Source organism: Theropithecus gelada, chromosome 8 (genome assembly GCF_003255815.1).
Source record: "Theropithecus gelada isolate Dixy chromosome 8, Tgel_1.0, whole genome shotgun sequence".
Classification (NCBI taxonomy): Eukaryota; Metazoa; Chordata; class Mammalia; order Primates; family Cercopithecidae; genus Theropithecus; species Theropithecus gelada.
The window spans coordinates 141,292,696-141,320,618 of NC_037676.1; positions in this window are offsets into that span (position 1 = coordinate 141,292,696).

Below are 27,923 nucleotides of genomic sequence, written 5' to 3' on the forward strand. Positions count from 1 at the left end.
CTTTGTTAGATGACTAGTTTAAAAATATTTTCTCCTATTCAAAAGATTGTCTTTTCACCCTGTTGATTTTTTCTTTTGCTGTGCAGGAGCTTTTTAGTCTAATATAATCCCATTTATCTATTTTTGTTTTGGTTTTCTGTGTTTTTGAGGTGTTAGCCATAAATTCTTTTCCCTGACCAATGCCCTGAAGTGTTTCCCCTATGTTTCTTCTAGTAGTTTTATAGGTTTGGGTCTTGAGGGTCAGTCTTTAATCCATTCTAAGTTGATTTTTGTATATAGTGAGAGATAGGGGTCCAGTTTCATTCTTCTACATATGAACATCTGATTTTCCCAGTACCATTTGTTGAATAGAGTGTCCTTTCCCCAATGTATGTTCTTGGCACCTTTGTCAAAAATTAATCGGCTCTAAATACATGGATTTATTTCTGGGTTCTCTATTCGGTTCTATGGGTCTTTGTTTTTACACCAATAACATGCTGTTTTAGTTACCCTAGCCTTGTAATATATTTTGAAGTCAGATAGTATGATGCCTCTGGCTTTGTTTTGTTTTGTTTGTTGTTGTTGTTTGCTGATAATTGCCTTGGCTATTTAGGCTCTTTTTTGTTTCATATAAATTTTGCTATTTTTTTCTATTTCTTTGAAAACCGACATCAGTATTTTGATAGGGATTGTATTGAATTTACAGGTTGCTTTGGGTAGGATAGTCATTTTAATGATATGAGTTTGTGTGATCCACACCATGGATGTCTTTTCATTTGTTTGTGTCTTTTTCAATTTTGTTCATCAGTGTTTTGTCGTATTATGTCCAGAATTCAGGATGCATATTTAGGAAATGTCCTTACAATTTTGAGTCCTTTACTGTGGATGTAAGAGCAGGAAGCAACATTTCTTGGAGATTTATTATAATCCTCTTCCCTGCATTCTACATTCTTAAACATATATTGGACATGCCCTAGTAATGCCAGTGCCTTTGCCATTCTCAGTCTTAGAATACTGTAGATCTGGTGTCCTAAGTTTAATGATGGGCTAATAAGGACTAGTAACCATCAATCAGATAACAGATACAACAACTGAGCTGACCCCAACAGACTTGCAGGTGCCTGCCTGCCAGCCATCACTGATGGGCAGCACAGGGAAGGGGATGCAAATGGCTCTCCCAGCAAGTATATAATGTGAGTCCTTAGCCATGTCTTGCAAATCTCCCAATGACTGACAATACCATGCTTGTTGCCTAGAAAGGTACTATCAGAACCCGTCCTGTGAGATGTGATATTCAGGTAAGGAAAGATGGAAGTAATCTAGAGGCCAGAAATGAGCAAAATTGGTGAGATAATTTATCTCCCTTCTACATAACAATAAGATGAATCCCTTCAAGTTCTGGGTTGTCAGTGGGAGCCCCTCCTTAGGGTCTCAGATAGAGGAACAAATTCCAAGGTAATTAGATTTATGTTTATGCGGAGCTCAGTGATCATAGCGATTTTCCAGATGGCCTATTCCCTGGTTAATTAACTCCTATGGATTAGCAAAAGCATATGGCTATACAAAACTATTTGGAATGCACATTTGTCACCTGGTTGATATTACATGATGGTTATATCTATTAGAAATGAAAAAGTAGATTAATTTTAACACCTCAGTGAGAATTTAAAAATAAAATCCATGTTAAACGTTGAATAAGATTTGCCACTAATATATCCTGCTGTCTACTCAAGAGAATTTATAAAATAAAAATTTCATGGGTACATTGCCTTGACAGCTTGAATTGAAAGGTGTGGGAATTGTCAACAATTTTGAAGAGGCATTGCATATTTAAAGGTAATTTTCAAATAGCAATATATATCTTAGCAAAGTTTCTGAGAACTTAATGGAGTGCGGCCATATAACACCATCAAATGCAGTCATCTTAGTCCAAGTTCATATACCAATCCCACATATGAAAGGTTTTCCCTTGAAATAAAGTGATGTTGTTTGTTCCGTCAACCCCCATCCAACATGAAAAGAATGAACCACTTTTTAAATCTGTTCTATAAGGGAACACATTTCCCTAATGAATGATTTGGTCATTGAAAAAAGCTGCTAAGCTGTTAACTGGTTCCCTTTCCTCTCCACGTGAACCAAAGTCAATATCCTTCTGATGACCCAGAAGGCACCAGCTGCCCCACCAGAGGGAGATTAAGACTACATTCTAGGCCAGGTGGGCACTGTTCCTGTTAAGTGTGGGGGAGGAGCAAGCGGGTCGATAAAAAGCCTGAGGCAGCCCCTCTCATCTGGGTGAGTCACGCCTTACGAGGGAGCCTGCGTGGGTGACCCCCCCCCTACTTTTCCTGCCAGGGTTTGGGAGCTCTGGAGCGTGCCTGGCTCTGCAGGAGTTGGGTGGCCTTCCAGGGAGATTGGGAATGGTGGGTTTTCATGATTCTCTATTAAGGCAAGGTTGCTTCCTTCTTCCTAATGCTCGCTCTCTGCCCATCCTCTCCTCGGGGCCTTCTCTCTGTGGCTATTCTCGCCTGCTCCCATTTCTGTGACCCTCAAGGGACAACATGGAAGCCTCTTGCCAGCCTCTCTTGGAAGTGCACTGGCTCCATATGATCTACTGCTGGAATCTTCAAAGACACCCTTCTTTCCTCAGAAGCCCCCTTTTTCCCTTTAGGAAAAGGACCTTGAGAACTGCCTATGGGAAGTTTGGGTCACCTTCTTAAAAAGGCAATGAAGATCTAGTCTCTAATCACCCTTTAGGGAGAGGTGGACCGAGGTCTCAGGAAGCCTCAATTCCTAAAAAGGATTGGGTTGGGGCCCCCATGGTTGCTGGAGAAGGAACAGGATTTGGGAAGCAGAATGGAAGGCAGTTATTTCAGAGCTGTAAGTTCCTAATAGGGAAGATCTTCTCTGAAGTTCTGTGTTTAGTGTAGAAGCATGCAGGGTTGGGTTGTCTCTGAAAGAACTACTGAGTTAAATGAAAATGAGTCAATAATGACTGTCTTCATCTGGAACACTGGGCAATACTGAACTTCATGCTGTCTTCTGCAAGGTAGGATGGTAACTGCCATCCCTGTGCCCAACAGGCAGCAGGTGTTATCTTCTGAGCCTTATTTTGTACGACACCTGTTGTCATTAAGGACTAAATGATTAGGTATTGGAGTCTTCTGAAACTAAACCTTTACATAAACTTGTGCTAAGGAAGTCAAGTGACCTTTAAGTTCAGCCACCAAAGTAGCAGCAATCAGCCACAGAAGCTAAATGCCTTCTCCTGTGGCAGATGCCCCTGGAACTGAGAAGAGCAGGCCCCTTGGAGTATTTCAGTCCTTAAGACATGCGTTACTCTGTGGCCTCATCTGTAAGGAGGCATTTAACTATAGATTTATATTAAGCTTACCAGGGACACTTGTGGATGTGCAGGGTGCTGCTTAAGGACTCTGCTGGTCCCTTAAACTCTCACAACTAAAACCTTCAGATTCCTTAACGGAAGGCATTTGCTACTCCATTCAACATCAGCCTGGGAGCCAAGGTGCTTTGGTCGTGTTGCCTGGTTCTACACTAATACCAGATCTGGCAAACATTACTTCACATGACTCCAGTAATGTTCACCGGCCCTGTGGGACAGTAGGCCATGAGCGACATTTTGGAATCCAGAATCGTGATGCAGCAATAGCGGGTAGTGGGAGACAAGTCTCCATTTCTAGTTACTTCCAATATACTATAGCATAATCTCCACTAGGCAGGTGCTGTGACCCCCATAACTGAGGACTTTGTTAACAAAATACTATTATGCTTTGTTTCTCCTTACTTTAAGCACAGTAGGCTGTTTAAGAAAGGTGGAATCGGGGTTTGCCAGTTTGGATTTACTCAAAGCAACACAAGTAATTTTGGGGGGTAGAGGGATTCTTCCCTGGTCTTTCTAACTGAATCCGAGTCCTTTAATGACCTGCCTGTAAACAGAGCAATTCTTCACTCCAGCATCACCATCCATCTTATTCATAGAATCAGGTTTCTAACTGCTCTGCTAATCCAGGCAGGCTGAATGTGGAGGCTTGAGACAACTCAAGTTGAGCCTGTGTTAGGACTTTCCAGGTAACTGCTGCTTCCTCTCCTTTTGGGATAGGTAGATATGAAACCAGGTGAAATGCTACCCCAAGAACAGCCAGCAGTTTCCACGGATCATATCTAACCAGTGGTCATAGTGGGAAACCACAAGGCAGAGAAGCTGAATGTGGCCCTCTGTGTTTTAGGGAACTGTTGTGGAAGGTTTTTCTAGGCTCTCCCAAGCCTGCATCTTATGTAGAGAAGATCCTATCGTAACTACGTCTATCACCTGATGTCATGTCATGCTCAGGGGACCTAATCCACTCTACTTCCTTTCCCTTGTGCTAAATTGGAAGCCTCTCCAAGTCTGACTTCAACATTCTTGTCTACATGAACTTGTGTACTCCTCATCGTCCTGTCTGGGACGCCAGCACTTCTAGATAATTTTTATAGACTTGGAGGGCATATCCACAGATCTGTCATGTGGATACATCATGCAATAGTGAGATCTAGGCTTCTGGCATGCCCATCACCCAAATAGTGAACAGTGTACCCCATTGGTAACTTCTCAGTCCTCACCCCCTCTCAAAATCCCCATTGTCTGTTTCCCTGTTTATGTGTACCTGTTTAGCTCCCACTAGAATGAGGCATTTTATTTGAAAATCAAACATAAATTTCACTTAGGATAAGTCTTCAGTTCCACATTACTGGGAAAGACATGATTTCATTCTTCATTAAAGCTGCACAGTATTCCATGGTCTTTGGAACACTTCCTAATCCAAACGGGGATTCCCAAACCAGTGAGGGACTTAAGCTGGTACATCATAAATACTTAGTGCACAGTGAAACTTTGAGCTGCCCATTTAGTTCCTTACTAATGTTCTCTTATGAAATGTTTCTAATTAAAACGTGTATACGTCTGCTCATCAAAGTCAAATCCAAAATTGTTCTTCCTGCACACAGTTTTATGAATCCCTAAAGCCCTGAGAAGGCTCTCCTTTATTGGATTTGGGCTGCAGAAAGTTAAGCACAGATGTTCTCTACCTGAGAAGGTATAATCAGAGGAGGGGGAGAGGTCTGGGGAGGCAGAGGCGTTTCCCGTGCACTCACTGGGCATCAGGGGCAAGGCCTCACCTGAAAGCAAAGATGGTGCGCTCTCCCTCTGCCGGCTGTCAGACCTTGCCGCTTCCACTTGCCAGCCCTGGTTTCTCTTCTTCCTCTACACCTCAAAGGTGTCAGAACTCATGAAGGATATGCTGCCAGCTACTGAAGCCAAACTGCAGCGCGTCCTCTTCCTTGAGTGCATAGACGCCTTGGTTCACCTAGAGCCTCTCCGGGCTTCAGAGATTCAGTTTTAAAACTTAAGGCCTGTTCTTGGAGACTGGGTGGGTAATGTAGGAGCTCAAGTTGCAGCTTCAGCACAGGTGTAGCTCGGGTGATGGAACCGCAACACCCTGCGCTATTTGGAGCAACAGGGGTGGTCTAGGCAAACATCCGCTATGCCCTGGTGGCACCCCAGGAGGTGCATGCTCTGTCCATGGAGGGACCAGAAGTGCCACCTCCTAAAGGGGAGTGTAGAGGTGCCAGTGTGTCTTCAGGATCTGCCCCTGAGGGCTTGTTGGGAGGTCAGGACTCTATACCCAGGAAGGAGCCGCTCTGCTTATTGCAATAAGATGTGAGCTGTTGACCTGTCCCCTCGTCTTTCCTCTCCACATGGAGAGGTGGTTGTCAATATCTTTGTGAGGACCCAAAAGGCACCAGCTGCTCCAGCAGAGGGGAGGTCAAGAACATACTCGGGCCAGGTGGGCACTGTTCCTGTTAAGTATGGGGGAGGAGCAAGCGGGTCGATAAGCCTGAGGCAGCCCTTCTCATCTGGGTGAGTCATGGTTTATAAGGGACCCTGGGTGGGTGGCCCCTTTTCTCACCAGGGTCTGGGAGCTCTGGAGCATGCCTGGCTCTGCAGTGGCTGAGTGGACTTTCATGATTCTCTATTAAGGCAAAATTGCCTCTTCCTAATGGTCGCCCTTGAACCATTTCCTCCTCAGGCCTTCTCTAGCTGTTCCCACCTGCTCCCTGTGTCACCATGATGGTGAAGTGGCAGATATGAAAACCTCTGGCCTCAGAAGTGTGCTTGGCACCACAGGATATATCTCTGGAATCATCAGAAGGGACCTTTCCTTGGAAAGCCCCTTTTTCCCTTTAGGAAAAGTACCCTGAGAACTATATATGGGAGGTTCAGGCTACCTCTTAAGAGGCAGTGAAGACCTGGTCTCTTCTAGCAGTTTAGAAATAAACCAAAATCTTGAAGCTTCAACCTGCCATGAAAACGCTGGGGAGTTGGGCCCCCGAGGCTGCTGTGGGGAGCTTGGGAAACAGGATTTGGGGAAGCAAGGAAGGACAGTTTGTGCAAAACTGAAGGTCCCCACAGGAAAGATCTTTCTAGCTTTCTTTACCTTTGTTTAGTGTGAAGTAAGCAAGAATGGACTGCTCCCAAGTGTTCAGTTAAAAGGAACAGTAATGACTCCATGGGGGGGGGGGAAATCGGAGAAATTGAATTTTATCTCTTCTCCTGCATAATGGATGGCAGCTGACATCCCTGTGCCCAATCAGTACCAGGTACCTTGACACCTGTTATAGTTCAAATGATTGGGGCCTGGGGCCTGTTCAAACTAAAACCTCTGCGTGGATTTTATACAAGAGCTAAAATGAGCTTGTTAAGCTGGAAAAGTGGTAGCCAAATCAGCTGTGGAAGCCAAATGACCTTTAATGTAGCAAGTGCCCCTAGAACTTGAGAGGTTCAGGCCCCTTAGAGAACTTTGGTCTTTAAAGCAAGGTTGTTTCTTGCAAGCGTCTCCTTACACGTTAGACCACACTAACTGGATGGGACATGAAGATTACAAGGGACGCCTGTGGGCATGAAGGGTAGTAGTGAACTTTGCTATCCATTCAAACTCTTGCAGCTAAAATCCTCTAATTCATTAAATAGAACGGCACATACCTTCTGTCACTGGACCCCAAAGTGTTCAGGTCCTGTTGCCTAAACCTATACTGATGTTGGATTTGACAAGCCTTCCTGTATGTGCAGTATTGTAAGGCTTCCTGTGTCCTTCAGTAATGCTCATTACCTGTAAAACTATGACAAACTACATTCTGGACAGCTAGAATCTTGACCTAGCAAAAAAGGTAATCTTACTTCCAATATTCTGTAATGAGTCTCCATCAGGCAGGTGGCCATAATGCCAGTACTTCCGAGGAGTCTACTAATGAAATGCTACCATACACTTCCACCTTCTGTATTAAGCACAGTGTATTTCTGTCTTAGAAAAAAGGTGACTGGATTTTCTTGTTGGATTTTACTCACACAACCAAAGTAGTTTTGGTGTAGAGGATTCAACCCTGTATTTCTGATCCAGTCTAGTGCCTCTGGTGATTGGCTACCTGTAAAGTATTATTTCCTGCTTCAGTTTAACCTTTATCCTTAGCTCAGGCTCCTAATTGTCCTGTAAATCCAGCAAGGCAGCTGAATTGGAGGCTCCTCTGAGACGGCGTGAGTGAATGCACTAAGACATGTTCTCACGTTAAATTGCTTTTGGGAAAAGCGGCCTAAGTGGCCTTGTATCCCTTCAGTCTGCTCCACAGAGAAAAGCTTACCAGCTCATGTAGACGTTAAGGTCCTAGAAACAGTTCTGAGGCTCTTCTGGACTTCCATGGCCAGCATCCAGGTTCCTGCAGCTACACTGCAGTGGAGACCTGCCTGTCCTCAAACTGAGCCCTCCCCATTCTCCTCAATGTTATAGCTGCAAACACCCGTGGCCCCTCCTGGGAAGTGTGTTGCCACAGGGCCTGCTTTTTCCCCCCTTCCTCTAATCCAAAAGGCAGGTGTCTTATGTGGGGGTGAACTGATGGCTAGAATGTAGAGTTTAAGGCTTGTAAGCCCTGTTCTCCCATCCTGAAACAAGTCAGACCCACATGGGAAATGTGTAGCTTGGCCTATAACACTCGGCCTCTCAGTCCAGCCACCTGTTTCTTGGACAGCACATTGTGGGCTCTTCCCTCTCTCTAGTGCCTAGGAGAGACAGGCACTGTTCAAGGCCTGGGGCACAGAGCCATCAAGACAGTATTATGATAAATCAAGATATAAGACACATGCAGGAAGAATGAGTGTCTTACCGCTCCTTTTCTTGGCCCTTTTGGGTGCTTCTCCTAAACTTGGAGCCTTTTTATCTCCTTGGTGCACATTGTAGTCTCGTTTGTTTCATCAGCCCCATCCTCCCAAATTGGCTCCCTCATGCCGGTGGCTACCATAACATCTCCCATTCGAGTGGTGTCTTACTCCAAAGCACTGCCTTGGCATTTCTGTTTATGTGCACATTGTTATCCTACAGCACCTGTTCTCAGAAAAATAGCACAAAGGAGCAGCAACCAGTGTGGAAGTGACTTGCATTTCTGTGGTATGGGTAGCACTTTCCCACTCCTAATAGAATGTTGATTATTCTTCCTGCCACCATCCTTGATGCAGAGTAGGAGACAACGAGATGCAAAAGATAAAAGGAGAATGAGGAACAGGTGGATGAGGTTAGTAAGGCCATCTACCAGGATGATGCAATTGGGAAGTCCTGAAGAAGTCTAGATCCCAAGCTCTGAGTTGGGAGCTTATGTGCTCCTAACTCAATATAGAGCTTGCCACCTAGGGAAGGAAGGAATGCAGAGAAGAACTCAACTCGCATTTTAATCCAGGTTTCCCTACTGTACAAAAATCCTTTAGCTAATTGGCTGAGCTGCTTTAAGATAGTCAAAGATCATACACATTATAAAAAAAATTCCAAAGTTATCCCTAAAACTATGTCTATTTCTCCTACCCTGTTTTTCTATTTTTCCACTACCACCTAGGTGGTGGCAAGACGTGCCTCCTTGAGGGACATGCAAGCCTCTCTCCTGTCTCAGAATCCCAAATCCTAAGAATTATTCCTGAAATTCATAGTCTTTAGTGGTACCTTGAGGTTCCTCTGAGGAGACTGAGCACCATGTACCTGGAATTGAACCTCACAATTGATCTTCAGTTTTGAGTGGCTTAGTCTTCAGATCCTAAAGTAGATTTGGGGTGACCAATGTTTGTGCAATTCTTAAAAACCATTTCCCCTACTAAAAAGGTGGGAAGGATTCAAATCCCTGGAAACATTGCTGAAATTGAATGCCAGGATGCTCAGCTACCCTGGAGCTTGTTCCTATTTCGAGCAGGTGCTCATGGCACGAATATGAATTGGTGTTCTCCAGCTGTGTAGCTTATGTCATTCTAGTGCCAGAATCAGAGCCCTGAAACTCCCCTGGCTGCATCCCAGTTGAATTGTGGGAGGAGCTAAACTCTTCTAATCTGAAGACAAGTCCTAGCTTCTGATATGTCCAGGTATACTTTTTAGGATCTAACTGATTTGGGTTGAATAGATTGGGTATGATGAACCTGCTCGAGTAAGGCTTGTGTTCCAATCTTTGGTTACACTGAAATGAAATACTCTTGTTTGAAGGTAGCAGTTAGTAAGCATCCTATCTTTTAGGGAAAGTGCTACTGTTATCTTGACTATGCTTCACCCCTAACTTCCTTCTGAAACCACATATCGGGCCTCTTTGCATGCCATACCATGCTGTTTCTGTATCTTTTCACTTGCTTTTTACTTCTACGTCACCAATTTCATCTCCTAAGATACCTCTTCTGCTTTGATCTCATTCATTGAGTTAATCTTCAAGAGGGTAGGATGATCTTTGGATACTGGCTAACATTTTAGCCTGTCTGAGGACGGTGGTGTTGCCAGGCTAGAAGATAACTTCTGGAGCCCAAGCAATTGGACTGAATCTACATACAAATCCTCAACCACGTACAGTTGCTAGTGGAGCAGGTGCAAGTCTAAGTGCTGCTAAATACGTGAAGCTAGAGAGACAAGCCTGACAGCCCAAAGGCACAGCATGCTTGCAGAGTGTAGAATAAGGGGGTGAGGCTCAGAAGTCCTCCTGTGAATTCAGGGTAGGGTAAGAAAGTTGTTATACCCAAAGAAATTCTGCAGGTCTGACAGTCTTAAAGATTCCCCATAAGCAGGGTAAGGGGCAAGGAACTGGACTTATGCCAGTAGCAAAGACATAACAAAAGCTCAGAAGCAAAGGACTCAGGGGCGCCCTGACCTGAGTCTCCACTTGTAGAACTAGGAGTGTTTGTCTTGGGACAAATACATGCGAAACACCTAGTAGGTGGCCAGTTCTTGGGATGGGGGCAGTAGAGATATTGAATCTAGGGGTTTGACTTTGGAAATACCATATAGTCAAGATTTAAATGTCACTTTATCCTTACACGAGAACAGGCTGAACCATGGCATCTAGTGGCACATAGGGAGCCTGATTTGCAGGATTCCCAGAATTAAGAGGAACCTCCAGGATCTGTCATCTCTGCTTCCATGTCTTGAAAAGGGTCCCCATGAAACTGCTTCAGGAGAAACTAGATAGCTTTTGATACAAAATGTAGATTAGTCTCCTTGTAGAATGATCTTGAATATGTGTAACTCCAGCAATTCATGAGTAAGTAAAAGACAAAACTAATTGCTGGCCTTAATTCCAGCATTCCTGATCTCCATGCATGTGTCCCACTGAGACATCAGCATTACAGAGTAATTGCTATCATCCAATAGACCGTACCCTATTGGGTAGGAGAAATAGACAAATAGCTTTAGGGATAACTTTGCAGTAACTTTTTTTTGAATGTGTATAATCTTTGACTCCAGCTTAAAGCAGCTCAGCCAATTAGCTAAGGATTTGTGTATAGTAGGGAAACCTGGATTATAATCCTAGAGTCCTCTGGGGATCTTACAGAAGTTCTTGTAGACCGTCCTGTGAGCTGAGAAGCTTTTCACAAAACAGAACCCATATACCATCATCGTCCTGGACTGTTGCATATTCTAAAGTCTGAGAACATTGGTGATAACTCGAGCCTGTTGGAGTACATTTCTGAAGATAATCTCGTTAATATTCATATTTTTATTGCTAGCCCCACCCCCTTGTCACCATGACTTAAAAGGGATGATGCTCTCCTGAGCCTCAGATCTCTTAAATCCATAGTTGGTGGGAACTATTGTTGGCGTTGCTAATATTGACTGTTCTAGCTGTGGGAACACAACTGCTAGAACTCAGAGGTGTGAGAGAGCTAACCCTAATCTCAAAGCGCAGGGGTGCATCACCCAAAGCAGACATGCTCAGCTTGCATATTCTCAGGAACTTCTGGCAGGACCAGGGATCTAAATGCCTCTAGACACAGAACAAGTAAGACCTTGCCATAAAGGAAGATCTTGTATATTCACGGCAACACGGGAAGAGACCATGAAGCACTTGCTTTTTACTTTTTACTTCTACATCACCAATTTCATCTCCTAAGATACCTCTTCTACTTTGATCTCATTCATTGAGTTAATCTTCAAGAGGGGTAGGATGATCTTTGGATACTGGCTAACAACCTTTTAGCCTGTCTGTGAGGACGGTGGTGTTGCCAGGCCAAAAGATAACTTCTGGAGCCCAAGCAATTGGATTTTGGATATACATACAAATCCTCAACCACGTACTATTTCCACATGGTACAAAGTGGAAAATAGTAGTATGAACTTCATAAAATGAGTTGGTATAATTACGTGGGTACAGTTATATGACTTATTTGGAAGATGAGAGGAATCTAGGGTAATGAGTTAAACTAAGTCCAAATCTGGAGTACACAAATAGCAGGCCAACATCTGGAGTACAAAAATTTGGAGCACAAAAGTACCAGGCCAACATTTAGACAAGAGACCTAAAAGCAGAAATCACAGGGGAAGCTGTGCTGAGTGGGGCTCCGGTGGAGCTCAGACCTCTAGAACAGTCAGCAGGTCAACTTCAGATGTCTCTTGACCCACCTTGAATACAGGCCCATTGAATTTCATGCCCAGAGTGAGACAGGCAATAGTTATGACTCCCACAAAACCAAGACTTCCTAGGTTAATCTGGATAACTTTTCCTATTGATATAACTTAAGGCCACTCTGAATGAGAAGGTATAAATGGATGGTGAAAGAAGGAACAATGTAGCCTTAGGAAGAGGCAGGACTAGTGAAGTTGGTATGAGAGAGACTTGCCATGGTAACCATTACCCTCTTGTCCGAAGGTGTGAATCTGAAGGAACTGGAAGTTCTCCAACTGTCTTCTCCAGGTAAATCTGCAGAGATCTGTAGTACCATTGAAAGGCTATTAAATCACTTGAAAATATGTGGCAGTTGCATTTTGAATGTCCAAAAATCTCTTCAAACATCTCTAATTAATACACATGTGTGTAGTAAAGCTAGAGTGAAGTGAATGCCTGATTCATTCCTTGATAATGAATCTTAAAAGCTAGATAACTCTCAGAAGGTTAAGCATTTACTTTACCATAAATGATAATAGACCCTGTATTAGTCTATTTTCATGCTGCAGATAAAGACATAACCTGAGACTGGGCAATTTACAAAACAAAGGTTTAATCGGACTTAGTTCCACATGGCTGGGGATGCCTCACAATCATGGCAGAAGGCAAGAAGATGGAGCAAGTTATATCTTATATGGATGGCAGGAGGCAAAGAGCCTGTGCAGGGAGACTCCTGTTCTTAAAACCATCAGATCCTGAGACCTGTTCACTATCATAACAGCATGAGAAAGACCTGCCCCTATGAGTCAATCATCTCCCATGGGGTCCCTCCCATGACATGTGGGAATTATGGGACCTACAAGATGAGATCTGGGTGGGGACACCGAGCCAAACCATCTCAGACCCCAAAGGTTGAGACTGAGGGACTTTGAGATGTCTACCTGCCACCAAGCTGGTGACTGCCTAATGAGTCAGGGGGAGGAGAAAAATGGGAGAGCTTCTTTACCAAAAAAAGCAATAACTGTTCTAATTCTTATCTGGATCTCTGGAAGTAAACTCAAAGGTTGTTGTAAGACTTCTCAGGCCACCCTGGAATGAAGGTAATGCCCTGGCTCCAGGAGCTCGCTTGTTTTTGTGTAAATCTTAAAACCCTTTTGAGTGGACTAGGGTCTTCCTACGCAATCGGCCTTCATCACTCTCCAAGTATCTTACCTTTTTTTTTAAAAAAAAGACCAGCTAATCCGGATGTCTGTTACAAAGTTGTTATGCTGGTCCAGTGTCTTTGAGGTGTTTACAGAATTAACTGGCACTAGATCATTAGGGAATTGTGGGTTTACTAAGACCTGCCTAGATACTAGTATCTCAAATGTGCAGATCCAAGTTCAAGAGAATGTTCTCTAGGTCCCAGAATTAAATGCATTATCAAACCATGGAGATGGATAGCTGAAGAATAGTGGTAAGGGTGGCTGAAACAATCAAGATTGTGACCAGAGGAGGAAGAAAACAGGGTGACTGGGAAAAATGGTTAAACAGAAGCTAGAACTTTACATGGTCTCCAAACAGAAGCTTTGGGCAGGTCAAATTGGACACAGGATGAGAGGCTTTATTAGGATTCTCTACAAGGAGATAACTAATAGAACATATGTATATGAGAGTTCATTAAAGGGAACTAATTCACATGATCACAAGGTAAAGTTCACAATAGGCTCTCTGCAAGTTGAACAAGGAAGCCAATGATGGATCAGTCCGAGTCCCAAAACCTCAAAAGCAGGGAAACCAACAGTGCAACATTCAGTGTGTGGCTGAAGGCTCTAAGAGCCCCTGACAAAACCACGGGTGTTAGGTCCAAGGGTCCAAAGCTGAAGAACTTTGGAGTCTGATGTTGGGGGTAGGAAGCCATCCAGCAAGGGAGAAAGATGAAGGCCAGAAAACTCAGCAAGTCTGTTCTTCCATCTTCTGCCAACTTTAGCTGTGAGAGCAGCTGATCAAATGGTACCCAGGTTGAGGGTGGGTCTGCTTCTCCCAGTCCACTGACTGAAATGTTAATCTCCTTTGGCAACACCCTCAGACACACCCAGAAACACTACTTTGCATCCCTCAATCCAATCACGTTGACACTCAATATTAACCATCACACAGCCCGAGAATCTACATCAAATGGTGGGGATCATGGCCCGTGGTATGAGAGGTAGGAGATAAGCCTTTCCAGTGGTTGGACCAACCTATCTCTCAGGTTTCTGAGATGCTGAGGCAGGGAGGTCCGTGAGCCTTTCCCAAGGTATCACTGGATAAAGTTCACTTCTGAAGCCACTGGGAGGGAAAACAACCTAGATCTTATCAGACCCTTTGAACAGACTAGCAATGTTCTGCCATCTCTTCTGGGTGCCCACAGAAAACTAAGGATTCCATTTTTAAAGCCTTATGACACAAGGCTGACACATGGTGAGTTTCACTGTTAACTATTCTCAGCATATTAGGAACACTGGCAGAGGCAATGCCCATGCCAAGTTTGAGGAGTTGATAGGTTGATCAGGGATAAAGTCAGTGAATGGGAGGAGAAAGCAGGATTGGTTACGAGATGTTGAACTGTGGTGCAAGTTCAGCTAAAGCATCCATCAACATATCACAGAGCTCCAGAATAAGTACGGTGCATCTGAAACACCCTGCAACACCTTCCTCTGTCTTGCTGCTGGAAATACCATGTAACACACACGGTGTCTGAACCCTTATATAAACCAGCATATTGCCTGGCCTGTACTATGTCCCCCTCCCCCTCCCCCTCCCCCTCCCTAGAGGGTCTTGGGAATTGTGATGTCAGAGCAAAAGGGGTGGCAGGGGTATTGCTACTGCACTCACCAACCAGCAATTAGGACCTTGTAGCCAATTCTTGAATCCCATCTTGCTCTTGAGTTCCAGGTCAAGTTATGTTGTCATCTGTCAAGCTGACTAATAAAAGCGGAACCTGAGGTGAGGATAGGTGGTATGTAAGTTGATACGGGAGATGATCCTATGAGCATCTGCAGGGCAGTGAGAAAGTGAGACTTGGAGGTAAACGAGTTACCATTCAACGCACCCAGAGGTCCATCTCACTTAAACTTCAGGATACACTGGGGACCTGCCTCAGCATTATCCTGGTCAGGTGGGACTTATGATGGATGCAGTTATTACATACTAAGTTAGGCCTTGTGAATTCACCATAACTTTGGCCTGCACTTCATATTGCTGAAGCCCTAGGATCTTTAAAAAGCCACTGATCACAGTATCGGATGTTGGCATGTACAGGGACTTCATGTGCTGAGTGAACAGGAGCCAGATGCTACCAGATTCTACTTTCCTAGGGCCAAGTACATCAGTGTCTGGCAGGGGAGGAGAGAAGATCTGTCAAGATCACATCCAGCCATGAGTGCAGGATCCACGAGTGACCAGCTAGAGATGAGATGTCTTGTCTTACCCAAAACAGTTCCACATTCTCAGTTATGGTGAGACTGCTACCAGAAACTGCTAATGGGGCAAGGGGAGGATAAAAGTGTGCCCTACTTCCTGCACTTTGTCCTCCAACACAAGTGCTAATTTACTTGTAGCTCTTGGTCATCATGTGACCTGAATTTGCCATGTGATATAATCAAATCTGAACTGAGCAAGATCCACCACTCAGAACAAGGACTCGGGGTAAACAAAAGGTAGACCACCCTCCCTTTTCCCAGACAGTTTACATCTCATCATCTGCTACCAGACAATGGAGTTTTCTCAAAGTATTTGAGATAATCTTAGGTTGAGTCTCGTTGCTGAGTTGGTCCTAGCCTAGGCAGTGACTGTCACTGGGGAGCTGTGAAAGAGGCTGTTAGTCAAGGTCTCAGAGCTCCATCCACAGTGGCCATTAGAGGGGGACAGCTAAGGGCTCTCCCTTGAAGTCAATGTCATGCCAACATTTCTGAGCTGTGCAGTTCTGTATCCTGAACTTGTGCCATGACTCCCCATCCCAGCAGCAGTGAGTGGCCTCTCTCCATTCTATTCCTGCTGTGGAACATATGTGGTGTGCTGGAGAAAGTCTGATTCAGTCACCTTTAGAGACCTGTGACTAGCCAGGAGTCAATCATACATCTGACTGGCTATGGTAAATAGTTTTCTTCCTATTTCTCCATTCAGGTTAAATTCTGCCTTTTCTTGAGCCTGTGGGAAATTGTCTTCATATAAACATGACCATCTGCCCTCTCCTGTTTTTAAGATGTGTGATCTTAAAGTTGCCAGCTTGCTAACTCTGTAGAAATTACAGGGTTTTTGTGGGTATCCAAGTCTTCTAAGACAGATTGTCTTGGAATCGGGTTTTCTTCTCTATGCAGGATCCAGATGTTTAGACAATAACTTTTGATATACTGAAATAGTTTGGAAAGAGATTAGTCTCCTGAGACATCCACCCACAACTGTGTCTTCACTACTGAAGGGAAGAAAAAGTCCTATGAGTGCCTTGAATGATCGCTTGAACTGAAAGTGAGCAGATATAGTCACAAAATGCTCACTATTTTAACTTATTTATACCTTGCCTTCTAACAGTGTTTGCATATCTCCCAAAACCATCAAATGTCGCTTATGTAAGATATGGTCAGAAGCTCATGGGACTCCTGTTCTGGTCAAGCCTTGATGATCCTAGGTTTTTGAGGATTGTGCTGCTTAAGGCAGATGAGGCATAGCAAAACACTTCTCCAAACTGACTGAATAAAAACCACATTTCACTTAGTCCCCTTCTTCCTGGCTCTTGACAGTCAGTTACCTTGAAGCTGGTTTGTGTGAAGTTGACTGGACACTTAAGAACCTAAATGGTGGAAGGAGACAGGGACATGACTTGGTAGTTAGAAGAACCAGGAGGGATTAAAGGGAAAGTTCACCTGGGGGAAAGAAGTGGGTCTCATGTTCAAGATTTTTCTGGGAAAAAGACTTCTCTTTCTAAATACTGGGAAAAGCATTCACCCAACTAATGGTACCAGGGTTACCAGTTACCTGAGAGGGCTTAATTATTCTTAAATAGAAAGATGTAGATGTCATCTGATCTTCAAGAATATTTTGTGGCTTAATGGCAGGATAGGTAGTCTTTGAATCAGGGAAGCATGATGTCTCTCTGCTCCTGAACCGTCCTTACTCCTCGTGGCGAAGACTTGTTTCCCTGAGGCAGCTGTGTGGATAGTGGGCTGAAGTTTCCAGCCAAGCAAGTGACTGTATAAAACAACCCCATATTGTAACTCATTTCAACCGAGAGGCGCTAGTAAGATCTCCAGCCAACAGATTCTATTATCAAGGTGATCATGAAACTGAACATCATGGTGTGAAGGTTAGAGTAGAAAGAAGTTATTTTCCCCTGGAAAAACTTGCCTTCTGTGGGAAGCTCATAAACCGGCGGTGCTCATAGGTGGTTGTGGTTATCCTTGCTCCTCACCTAAGAAATAAGATCATCTTACTGGTTTTTAATCACTTAAAATATCACCTGCCATAAGAATCAATTACACTGAAGGGCATTTTCTTGACAGTAGCTATCAATGACTCTAAAATGAGCCTGCTAAATCTTATGATTCACTTCATTGATTCAGTTAACTTGAGCTTGTATCTTGTACACCTTGGATTTGATTCCATGTCTGAGTTGTCCCAAAATATAAAAATATTGCCCATTATTTCCTCAGAATTATGTCTTAATTCAGGTCACCACTTACACATCTACTAGGCCACTGAGTTTGCCCATAACTCACCTATGTATAGTATACCTAATTTTTCTCATCTGGATATTTTCTATTCTATCCTTAATTTCAATAAGTTCCTCTGCAATATCCAACTGACTGCTATTCCCAACCACTGTGATTGTCATCCTAGATGCTGAAACTTCCTAAGTTTGACTTAGACATCTTCTACATTGTATGTTTTATTGAGCATAAGATAGTGATAATGAAACATTCCTATAAACATATGCCCATAAGTCATTTCACAGGGCTTGTGGGGCTGTGAAACCAAGCGTTCTTAACGCTATGACCAAATATTTGAAGTCCTCCATAAGATAGCCACCAGGAAACACAAGACTTAGCCATTCACACTCATGACATGTCTCATATCCTGTAGAAAAGTTGCCTCAAAGTTTTAAATAGTGTAAAGTTATAACTAAGGTAATCGATTAAATGTTCCTTGTACCTGTATCTGTTAATCAACTTTTATTCCTTCTCCTGGTGCATGTGGAGTACCAGTTCCCATTGCATTCTCCTGGTTGAGTGTTGGGTTGGCCTCTTCCTCATCTCGTGTAGAGTCAAACTAAAACAGTCCAAAGAAACAAGGATGCTTTCTCCTCACAAGCCTCATTTGGAACTACATTTTTATGGGTAAATGTCTACTTAAATGGTGTTGCAGTAGAACTTTGGAGTCTGAGCAGCTTGCCTCTGTTTATTGATGATGCAGCTGTCTTGTCTGACTTCAATTCCTTTCCTTTTATGCCAGTCATGGGGCACACTTACCTTTCAGCATATCGTTTCCCAGGTACAGTACCAGCTTGCTTTCATCTGGGCCTAGCCAATGGGAGAAGCTTGCAGGAGATGGAGGGAGGGAGGGAGGGAAGTAATAACATGCTTCACCTCCTCACTGCCTCAGACCTCATTCTGAGTCTGCTCCATGGGCCCAGCTTTATCAGACCGGGCAACCGCAGTGTCACTCTCCAATGGGAGACTATCCAGGTGTTTCAAAGACACCAGCTAACGTAATTTTCCAGTCAGCATGGGAATGGCCACAAGTGTCTTCCCTCTTGGAAACCAAGGATGCTACTTTACATTTCCATGGACTCTGCTGTCAGGTTGTTACATCTTTCCTCAGGGATGGGTGAGGGTGTGTTCAGCTTCCCATTACTTGTTTACATGAAATTCTTCTTGACACTTAGAATTCACGTAGCTTTTCCATCTTCATAGCCAACTCATATCCCCTGAGTATAATTACAGGACAATGGTTTTTAGTTTACAAACACAACTCATTGTCAATACTCAATATCCTTAAGTTCACAGAACAGGCAGTGTTCTATCAGTTTCAGAGAGACTGCTTTTACCTATGGAACTATAAAAATATAGGGTTCTAGGTCTGAACTTCTCCCCAGAAACATTAGGCAACTTCCTAACCCTGGAAGACTCTAGTTGACATTTGGTGCCATTAACACTGAACCATATAAAATAGCTTCCTATTCAAATGAACTTGGGCTGCACTGGGTTTCTCAAAAGCCTGTTCTAGATTGCTGCTGTTCACTCAGAAGATTCTGCAGACCAGGTAGTGTCCCCCTCCCAAAGTAAACTCCAGGTTTAGTTTCAATCATTAATAGAAAAAGATTATTTATCCTTGTTCTTGAGCCTGACTTTGTTGGTTAGGACAAACTACAATGGGTGGCAATGAGAATGGGGTGGGAAGAAACCTTCAAACAGAATGGGGACAGTGCTTAGTCTTGTGTCCATGTCTCTAGAGTAGACAAGCTGGCTCAAAAGGTGCTTAATAAAACCGTAGCACATAACCTGTCTGACCATGTGGGACACCATGTTTAATTAAGTGATGTCTTCTTCTGTCCTGGTCTTTCAGCGTTGTTACCTGGGCTCATAGGAAATAACCCAATAGATAAATTGGGTGGTGTGGAGGTCTAGACTCAGAAATCTAAGTTCTTGCAATAACTTTGCCTTCAACACAGTTATGGGCAAACTTCAGTGTAGAAAGTAGCACTTCTTACACTCATGGGTACAGGCTGGCAAATGGTAGGAATAGTTGCAAAAATGTATGTAGATTTAAAACTCGCTTCCTAACTGATAAAAATTAAATTTCTAATACATACTGTACTAGGGTTCTCCAGAGGGACAGAAATAATAGGATATGTCTATAATGAAGCTTATTAAGGAGAATTGACTCACGATCACAAGGCAAAATCCTATGATGGGCTGTCTGCCAGCTGCAGGACTGAGCCCACTACTGGTTTTCAAGTCCAAAAGCCTCAAAAGTAGGGAAGCCAACAGTGCAGCATTCACTGTTACTGAAGGCCTGAGAGCCCCCGGCAAACCACTGGTGTAAGTCCAAGAGTGTAAAAGCTTAAGAACCTGGAGTCTGATGTCTAAGAGCAGGAAACATCCAGCACGGGAAGACGACAAAAGCTGGAAGACTCAGCAAGACAGCTTATCCCACCTTCTTCCACCTGCTTTGTTTTAGCCATGCTGGCAGCTGATTGGATGGTGCCCACCCACATTGAGGGTGGATCTTCCTCTCCCAGTCCACTGACTCAAACGATAATTTCCTCTGGAAACATCCTGAGGCACACCCAGAAAAAATACTTTACCAGGATAAGGACAATGTGTAGTCACCTGTCAAATGAGAAGACAGTAACACTGCCTGAGAATGAGGGTTCTTTCTGCTACTGAGCTCTTCGTGACTCTAGGCAATGATGGGCACCCCCAAGATGAAATCGACATACTTGGCTCCGAAAGCACTAGATCTGCTAAATTGCCCACTAAGGGCATACTCAGAATGAAAATTTCGGTTGATTGAATTCTTGCTAAGAACAAGGATCATCACACAGATGGGACCCTGGAAGTTAAAGCTGGCCTTAACTACAGGGTGAAACTGAGGACTTACTCAAAGCCACATTCATGCTCTTTTACTAACTTCAAAATTGAGAAACTCTTGTCCATACCCATGGCTTGGTGTGCTCTGCACCTACTGATTTCCTCTGTGCCTGAATATTGTCAAGCTCTTCACTGATTTGGGGGTTGCTGGACATACTTTCTCCAGCCACCTAGATATGAAGATGTTCTGCTCAAATCAATGGACTAAAGCTGAAATCCAAGCCTGGTCCTCAGAATTGACTATTTTGGAGCTATTTTGTACAACGGAGAGCAAGAATTGATGTCATTATCTAGGATGAGTCCACTATTCCAATATCCGCTGACATCTATAAATGGAAAGGCCTATAGATAATTAGTACTGAATGGGCTTTCATTTGACATACTTCATGTCCTGAAACTGACTGCTTCGGATCCCCTAAACTTTGGGGGCATCCTCAGTGAAGTTAAAATATCACTGGTTCACATTTTACCTGTTCCTTATAATTAAACATGAAATGACTCCAGCAAAAAGACCTAATGGTGTCTTGTTTAAAATGAACTGTTTAAGCCAAATTGTGATAGGCTTGATAGTACCTCTTCTGGTTCAAGTTGGTGTTGAATATGGGGAATATGGGATAAGCTGTTATAGATGCCCTGTACTAACTGCAAGGCCAAGAGATTTCCAATGGCTCTACGGTGACAGGGTATCTGATTATATACACACACACGTGTACAAGTAGAAGATCTTAGGATGAACACATACCAGTAATGGTAGTCCCTGATCTAGAAGAGTTTGTTCCTTCCTAGAAACCATTTCTCTATCAAATTCCTGTCATTCTAGAAACAGCAGGTGATGCACTTGTTTCATCAAGCTGTATAAAGGTTATATTTCTGGTTCTTGGGCTCATGTGAATTGAACTCTGCAGAGTTCAGACTTCAGAAACTGTCAACTTCTATTTGTGACCTCTTCTCCACTGGCATGCCTGATTCCTTTGAACTTGCTCCCAATTAGGGGGGGATGTCTAAACATATGAAACAAGATGACACAGAAGTGGTTATAGGAAAGCCTCACTTATATGCCGTCTGATCCTTCTGACTCCAATGTCACAGGAGCCTGGGTGCTATGGAAGGCAAAACTCATGCCCTCAATGAATTCTTGTGCTCAGAATCTGAATGTTGGCTCTTTTGTTCTCAGGGTGATCGTACAAATAACTTTCTCAAAGTTCACAACTGGAGTTTTACGGTGCAGAACACCCCACCCTCAAAAAAATCCAGCTTCTGTTATGACATTCTTCTGTGTGCGTTTGTATAACTGAGTTGTATCACCATATTAAGTCTCTGATGGAATATTCAAGGAGCCTGCAGGCTGGAAGGCAAAAGAAAGTTCTTAAACCTTTATCTCCTAAAATCTGAGCTTTTAGGAAATGGGCATGTTAAAGAGGATTTGTGATATCTATGAGACAAGTGTGTGTGTGTGTTTAATTAGATGGAGTCTTGCTCTGTTGTCCAGGCTGGAGTTCAGTGGTGCAATCTCAGCTTACAGCAACCTCCACCTCCTGGGTTCAAATGATTCTCCTCGAGTAGCTGGGATTACAGGTGTGCACCAACACACCTGGCTAACTTTTCTGTTTTGGGTAGAGATGGGGTTTCACCATGTTGGCCAGGCTGGTCTTCAACTCCTGACCTCAGGTGATCCACCTGCCTCAGCCTCCCAAAGTACTGGGATTATAGGCGTGGGCCACCATGCCTGGCCCCATGAGTCAAACTGGAAGACAAGTCAGACACCACTGAGGTTTTCCTGAATGTCGAACACTTACAAATATACAAAATTATTCCAGCCATTGAAACTATGAAGGTTTACTGAGTTTCACTGTTGGGTGCTAAGTTCGTTCTATGGGCTCGGTAGGCAGCAGGTGGTATGCATGAGCAACGTCACATATTACCTAAAGCCTTCCATTCGTGTGCATCTACTTGTTCCCTACTAAGTATCAACGGATACTCTCTGGCTAAGTACAGGTGGCCAGCATTAATGGTGAGGTCTAAACTACTGCTTTTCTCTTCTCAGCTTAGATCTGAGTGCTATGACCTCTGTGGAGAAGCCTGAGGTTTTGCTCCATGTTTTCGAAAGCTATTGCATATGGTAGAACATCCTATTTACCTGAGCTCTCCTGTCATTGCGAATCGAGAAAAATGATTTGTTCTCACCTAGGTCTTAACTACGAAGGAGTGCTAGGAAATTCAGGATCTGACTTTAAACAGAAATGGAAGGTTTTAGGTGTCACCCATGTAATATCTGCTCTGGAGATGAATTTTAAGTTTAAGCAGGGACACTCAAGATGGATATAAATGTCATAAGCATCCATCACATATATTAAAGTCTTGGCCAGTAGTAGTCTCCCATCCAGGAGTTGTCAGAGCCAGTTGTAGGTCCCCATGTGGTTCAGAAAGGGCAACCAGGTCTGATCTTGAAGCTGCCTCATATTACTTGGATTTTTCAACACTAAACTCACCGGACAAGATCTGTGGTAGAGAAGGAGCAGGACTGAAATTCTGGAGAAGGCTTCATAGATATAGAAAGGGCTTTAACTAGTTGTATATGTTGAGTTTATGTAAAGACAGACTACCAATACCAGTTTATAGAACCTGCTTTCTCTCTCGAACTAACTCAGGAGAGAGGAGCAGAGATCCTGAAGAGGACTGTCAAAGACTAAGTTGTGGTTTCAGAAGGACCTTCAATTTTCTCTCCCAATTCTTACATGACAAAATTCTGACAAACTGCGAGAGAATCTGGTACACTTAAACTATTTTAAAAGTAACTTATCCACATAATTTTGTCTTCTGTGGCAACACTCAGTGACTTATCCACATAATCGTCTTCTGTGGCAACACTCACAGTGCTGGGTGGAATCTTCTGTGGGTTGACTTTTCACTGATCTGTGCAGAAGCTTTAACATGCTATAATCCTGTTTGTTAGCTTTTATTGCCTGTGCTTCTGAGGTTTTACCCAAAGAGTCTGCCCAAACCAATGTTCAGAAGCATTTCCTCAATATTTCATAGTCGCAGGTCTTAGATTTAAGTTTTCATATTTTGCCTTGGTGTTTGCATATGGTGATCAATAGAGATCTAGCATTATATGGATATCGAGTTTTCCTAGCACTACTCAGACGTTTGTTCCAATGTTCCTGGCAACTTTGTCAAATTTAAGACTTATAAACATGTGAATTTATCTCTGGATTATCCTGTTCCATTGGTCTTTGTGTATCTTTATGCTAGTATCTTTGTTTTGGCTATGATAGCTTTGAATTGTACATCTTGAAGTCAGGTGATATGCCTCCAGGTTTGCTTTTTGTTCAGGATTTTACCTATACCATTATAGAACATAGGGTTCCAGGCTTGAACTTTGCATTAGGGCTCTCTAGAAGGACAGAATCAATAGTGATAGATACATAAATAAAGGAGTTTATTATATGATCACAAGGTCCCACAATAGGCTGTATGCAAGCTTGATGAGCAAGGAGAACCAGTCTTAATCTCAAAACTGAAGAACTTGGAGTTTGATGTTCAGGGGCAGGCAGTGTCCAGCATGAGAGAAAGATGTAGGCTGGGAGGCTGGGCCAGTATCGCCTTCTCACATTTTTCTGACTGCTTTATATTTGCTGGCAGCCGATTAGATTGTGCCCACAAGATTAAGGGTGGATCTGCCTTCCCAGGCCCACTGACTCAAATGTTAATCTCTTTTGGCAACACCCTCACAGACACACCCAGCATCAATACTTTGTATCCTTCAATCAAGTTGACACTCGGCGTTAACCATCACAAATGTGTCTCCAAATATTAGCCAATTATCCACAAGTGGGATATTCTGGGTTACATTTGGGGCCATATATCTTGTCCCCTATTAAATGGATTTTCTATAAAACATATTCTGGCTACACTGTGCCTCTTTCAGCTGCATATGCTAAATTTGATACAGGAAGTTCTGAATACCATGTAGTGTCACTTTTCAAAGTAGATTCCAGATCTAGTTTTCATCATTAATAGGAATTAGACTGAGTTCTTTACTTATCCTTGAGCCTGACTTTGCCTGTTAGGATGGTCCAAATGGACAGCAATGAGAGCAGGGGATGGGGAAGGCTTTAAACTGAATGGGGCAATCAATGCTTAGTCTTGTGCTCATGTCTAACTAGATGAATCTGATTTGGACTACTCAAATCACAGCACACACTCTGTCCAACAACTTGGTATGTTATATATTCTATATGTAGTCTATCATTCTGGGGTGTCTCAGCTTTGTTACCTGGACTGATAGTAAATGGCCAACCAAAGAACTATTTAATGAATGTGGGGTCTAAATTCAGGAATCCCATCTTTTGTAATGATTTACCCCCTAGCAAGGCTACTGGCTAACCCCAGTGTAGGAAGTATTTCCAGTTTCTGCAAGAACAGTTCTGATAAATTCTGAAGAGTTACAAATACATACAAACTTAACTTTTTTTCATGTTAAATGTAAACTTCTTATAAACAGTAAACATCAAAAACCATTTTAATGCCTCATGGTATTGTGGGTGATAAGGCTCTCTGAAACAGTCCCTGGTGCTTGATTCTGAAAGGCCAGATCCCAGTTTCCTTATTTCTCCCTTAGAATTGAGCCTTTGGCCTTTCCAACCTGTCTGGCAGGACATGGGTTTTCTGGAGGGAGCCCTTCTGAAGAGCTGACTCCACACGGGGAAAAGGCATAAGGCTCTGTGGGAAGGGACTCCATGCTGAGGGGCGCCAGGGAATGTCAACGAAGTACTGCTTTCCTAGACTACTTCCTTTACCTTTCTTCCTTCAGGAAGGGATGGAGTTCAGACATAAGGTGGCTAAAGGTGACCTAATAGGACAGTATAGGTATAAGGAAAGCCTGGTGTGACAAACCCAGAGCAGTGTGGCTTTTCATGACTGCACCTAATAGTCCTTTCTAACACTGACCAATTACTCAATGAGGATATGGAACAAAAACATGTAGAATGACCTTTCCACAAGAAAGTTGGGTTGGATTCATAGTGACCTGTCAAATTAGACCACACTGCCTGAAAATGAAGGACCTATTGCTACTGGGTCTTTGACTCTAGTCAAAGATGACTGCCTCCAAGATGAAGTCAACATGCTTAGCCAGCACTAGATCTGCCAATCCACCAACTAGGGACATAGCCAAAGTTGGTAAGTCTGAGCTCATAAGCTTCAGTGAGGAACAGGTAATTCGCATGGAGATGTCACTAGTGTTTTAAAGGAAGCATGGAACTGAGGACTTGGTGGAAGAGCCTGGATGTGGCTTGGAGAACCACATCTGAGCTGGGTGTTGCTCTGACAAATTCTTCTGTGCCCTATGGCTTGGTATTCTTGCATCTACTCAGTGTTTCCTCTGCCCGAGTATCTCTATTTCTCCAGTTTGAGGACTGCTGGGCCTATGGACTGTCCCCAGCTGCCCAGATGTGAAGCTGTTCAGATTGAGCCTGATGCCCACACATGCCTCACATTCAATAGCTATTTGGATCTGTGTTCTCCAGAGAATAAGGATGCTTATAAAATGCCACTACCTAGGACCAAGTGGCCCTTATGACAATGCCCACTGATGTCTACAGATAGAAAGACCACTGTAAAAGATGCAGATATCCACACTGGATGAGCTGTCTATGGAGATGCTTCATGACCTAGGACTACTTTTTTTTTTGTTTCCTTTGAGTGCCCTAAAAGACTTGGGGTGTGTCCTCAGTGAAGATCAGAAAATGGCTATTTGACATTTTACGTACAACATTAAAGTATGGGAGAGGCCTGATGGCACTTTCTTAGATAAAATAAACTGTTAAAGCCGAAGCCAGACAGACAGAGGGTAGCAACTCCTGATTCATTGTGGGAGTTGGATTATGGGGTGATCTGTTGTAGACTGCCAATTGGAAGGACAGCACTATTGACTGCATGGACAGGGCATAACTCAGGTTTTGTGTGCACACATGCAGTTAAATTGACCTGAAGGCAGGAAATTACAAACGGGAATAAATAGTCTCTGATCCTAGAAAAAAGGCTTCGCTGTTTGCATAACAAAAGCACATTTCTATAAAGTCCCTCGTAGTTCTAGAAATAGCAGGTGATGTTTTCATTTTAGTCAAGCTGTGTGGAGGTCCAATTCCCCCTGGTTCATCATGCGAGTCTCCTGTGTGAATCGAACTCGGGAGCCTTCATGGACTTCAGGAAACGTCTACCCTCTACTGTGGCCTCTTCTGCATTGGCATGGGCATCCTTCTCCTGGATGTCAAACGTTGGCATTTAGGTATGAAACAACTAACGCCGAAGAGTTGTAGGGAAGGCATCATGAACATAGGTACATATTCTGGTGATTGAGTTAAGACACAGAAGCCTAAGTGCTGTGGAGGAAAACTCATGCCTAGAATGAACTTTTAAGCTTAGAGTCTTGGTATTGACTCTAATTTCCCCCAGGGTGCTGTAATCAAACCACTTTTAAAAACTGAATAATAGAAATATGGAAGTGGCTGTCTAAATTTGTGATCCAGAATACCTCTTCCATATTTATTTCTTATTAGGTCATAAAAAGCAGGCTTTGCTGAAAGTCTGATTGACTTGTGTCAGCAGGTATGAGTCTTAGAGAAAAGTATTCGAGGGTCTGTGGCCCAGGCTACCAGCATGTGTATATATTCATGATGCCTCCTTGTAACTCTTCTGCTCTCATAATTGTTTCCTATTCAGAAATCAAACATTTTGACATCCAGGTGAAGGGCACCCATGCTAGTGCAGAGAAGGTTACCCTAGAAGAAAGCGAGATAACTGTCTCATCTTGGTTTATTTTCTGAGGAGACTGAAATGTGTAGGGAAATGGGAAGGTTGGAGAAGGGCCCTGCCAATCCTGTGAAACCACCCAAAAGAGTCAGCTGAGATATGACGGAGGTTTTCCTATGCTGGACTTTCATGGGAACCTAGGGAATCTTTCCAATGAGGTACAGTCAACAGTTGCTTAAACTACAAAGGTGCGAAGCTTGGTCTATAGGCTCAATGGGCACAAAGTAACATGTGAGCCATGCCACATGCAATCTAAAGACTTTCACTCCTGCGTGCCACTACTTCTGTGCTTAGACTCGGAGCATCAGGTACTCTGTGACACAGCTCTAGTTACTTTAATAGAAGTGTTTTTACCCTGTTCTTTATTGTGTAAAGATTAGGAAAGTACCTTCCTTCAGAGAAGCTGACACCCATGGAATAATACTCTGACGCTCTGAAAACAAAGCAAAAAACCCCCCAAAAAACAAAAAAACTTTAAGTCATTTATCACATTAGATGTCTGTCTTTTGTGGCAAAACCAACAGTGGAGGGTTGAATCTTGCACTTTCCTTCCTGAACTTATCTAGGATTACTTGGCTAGGT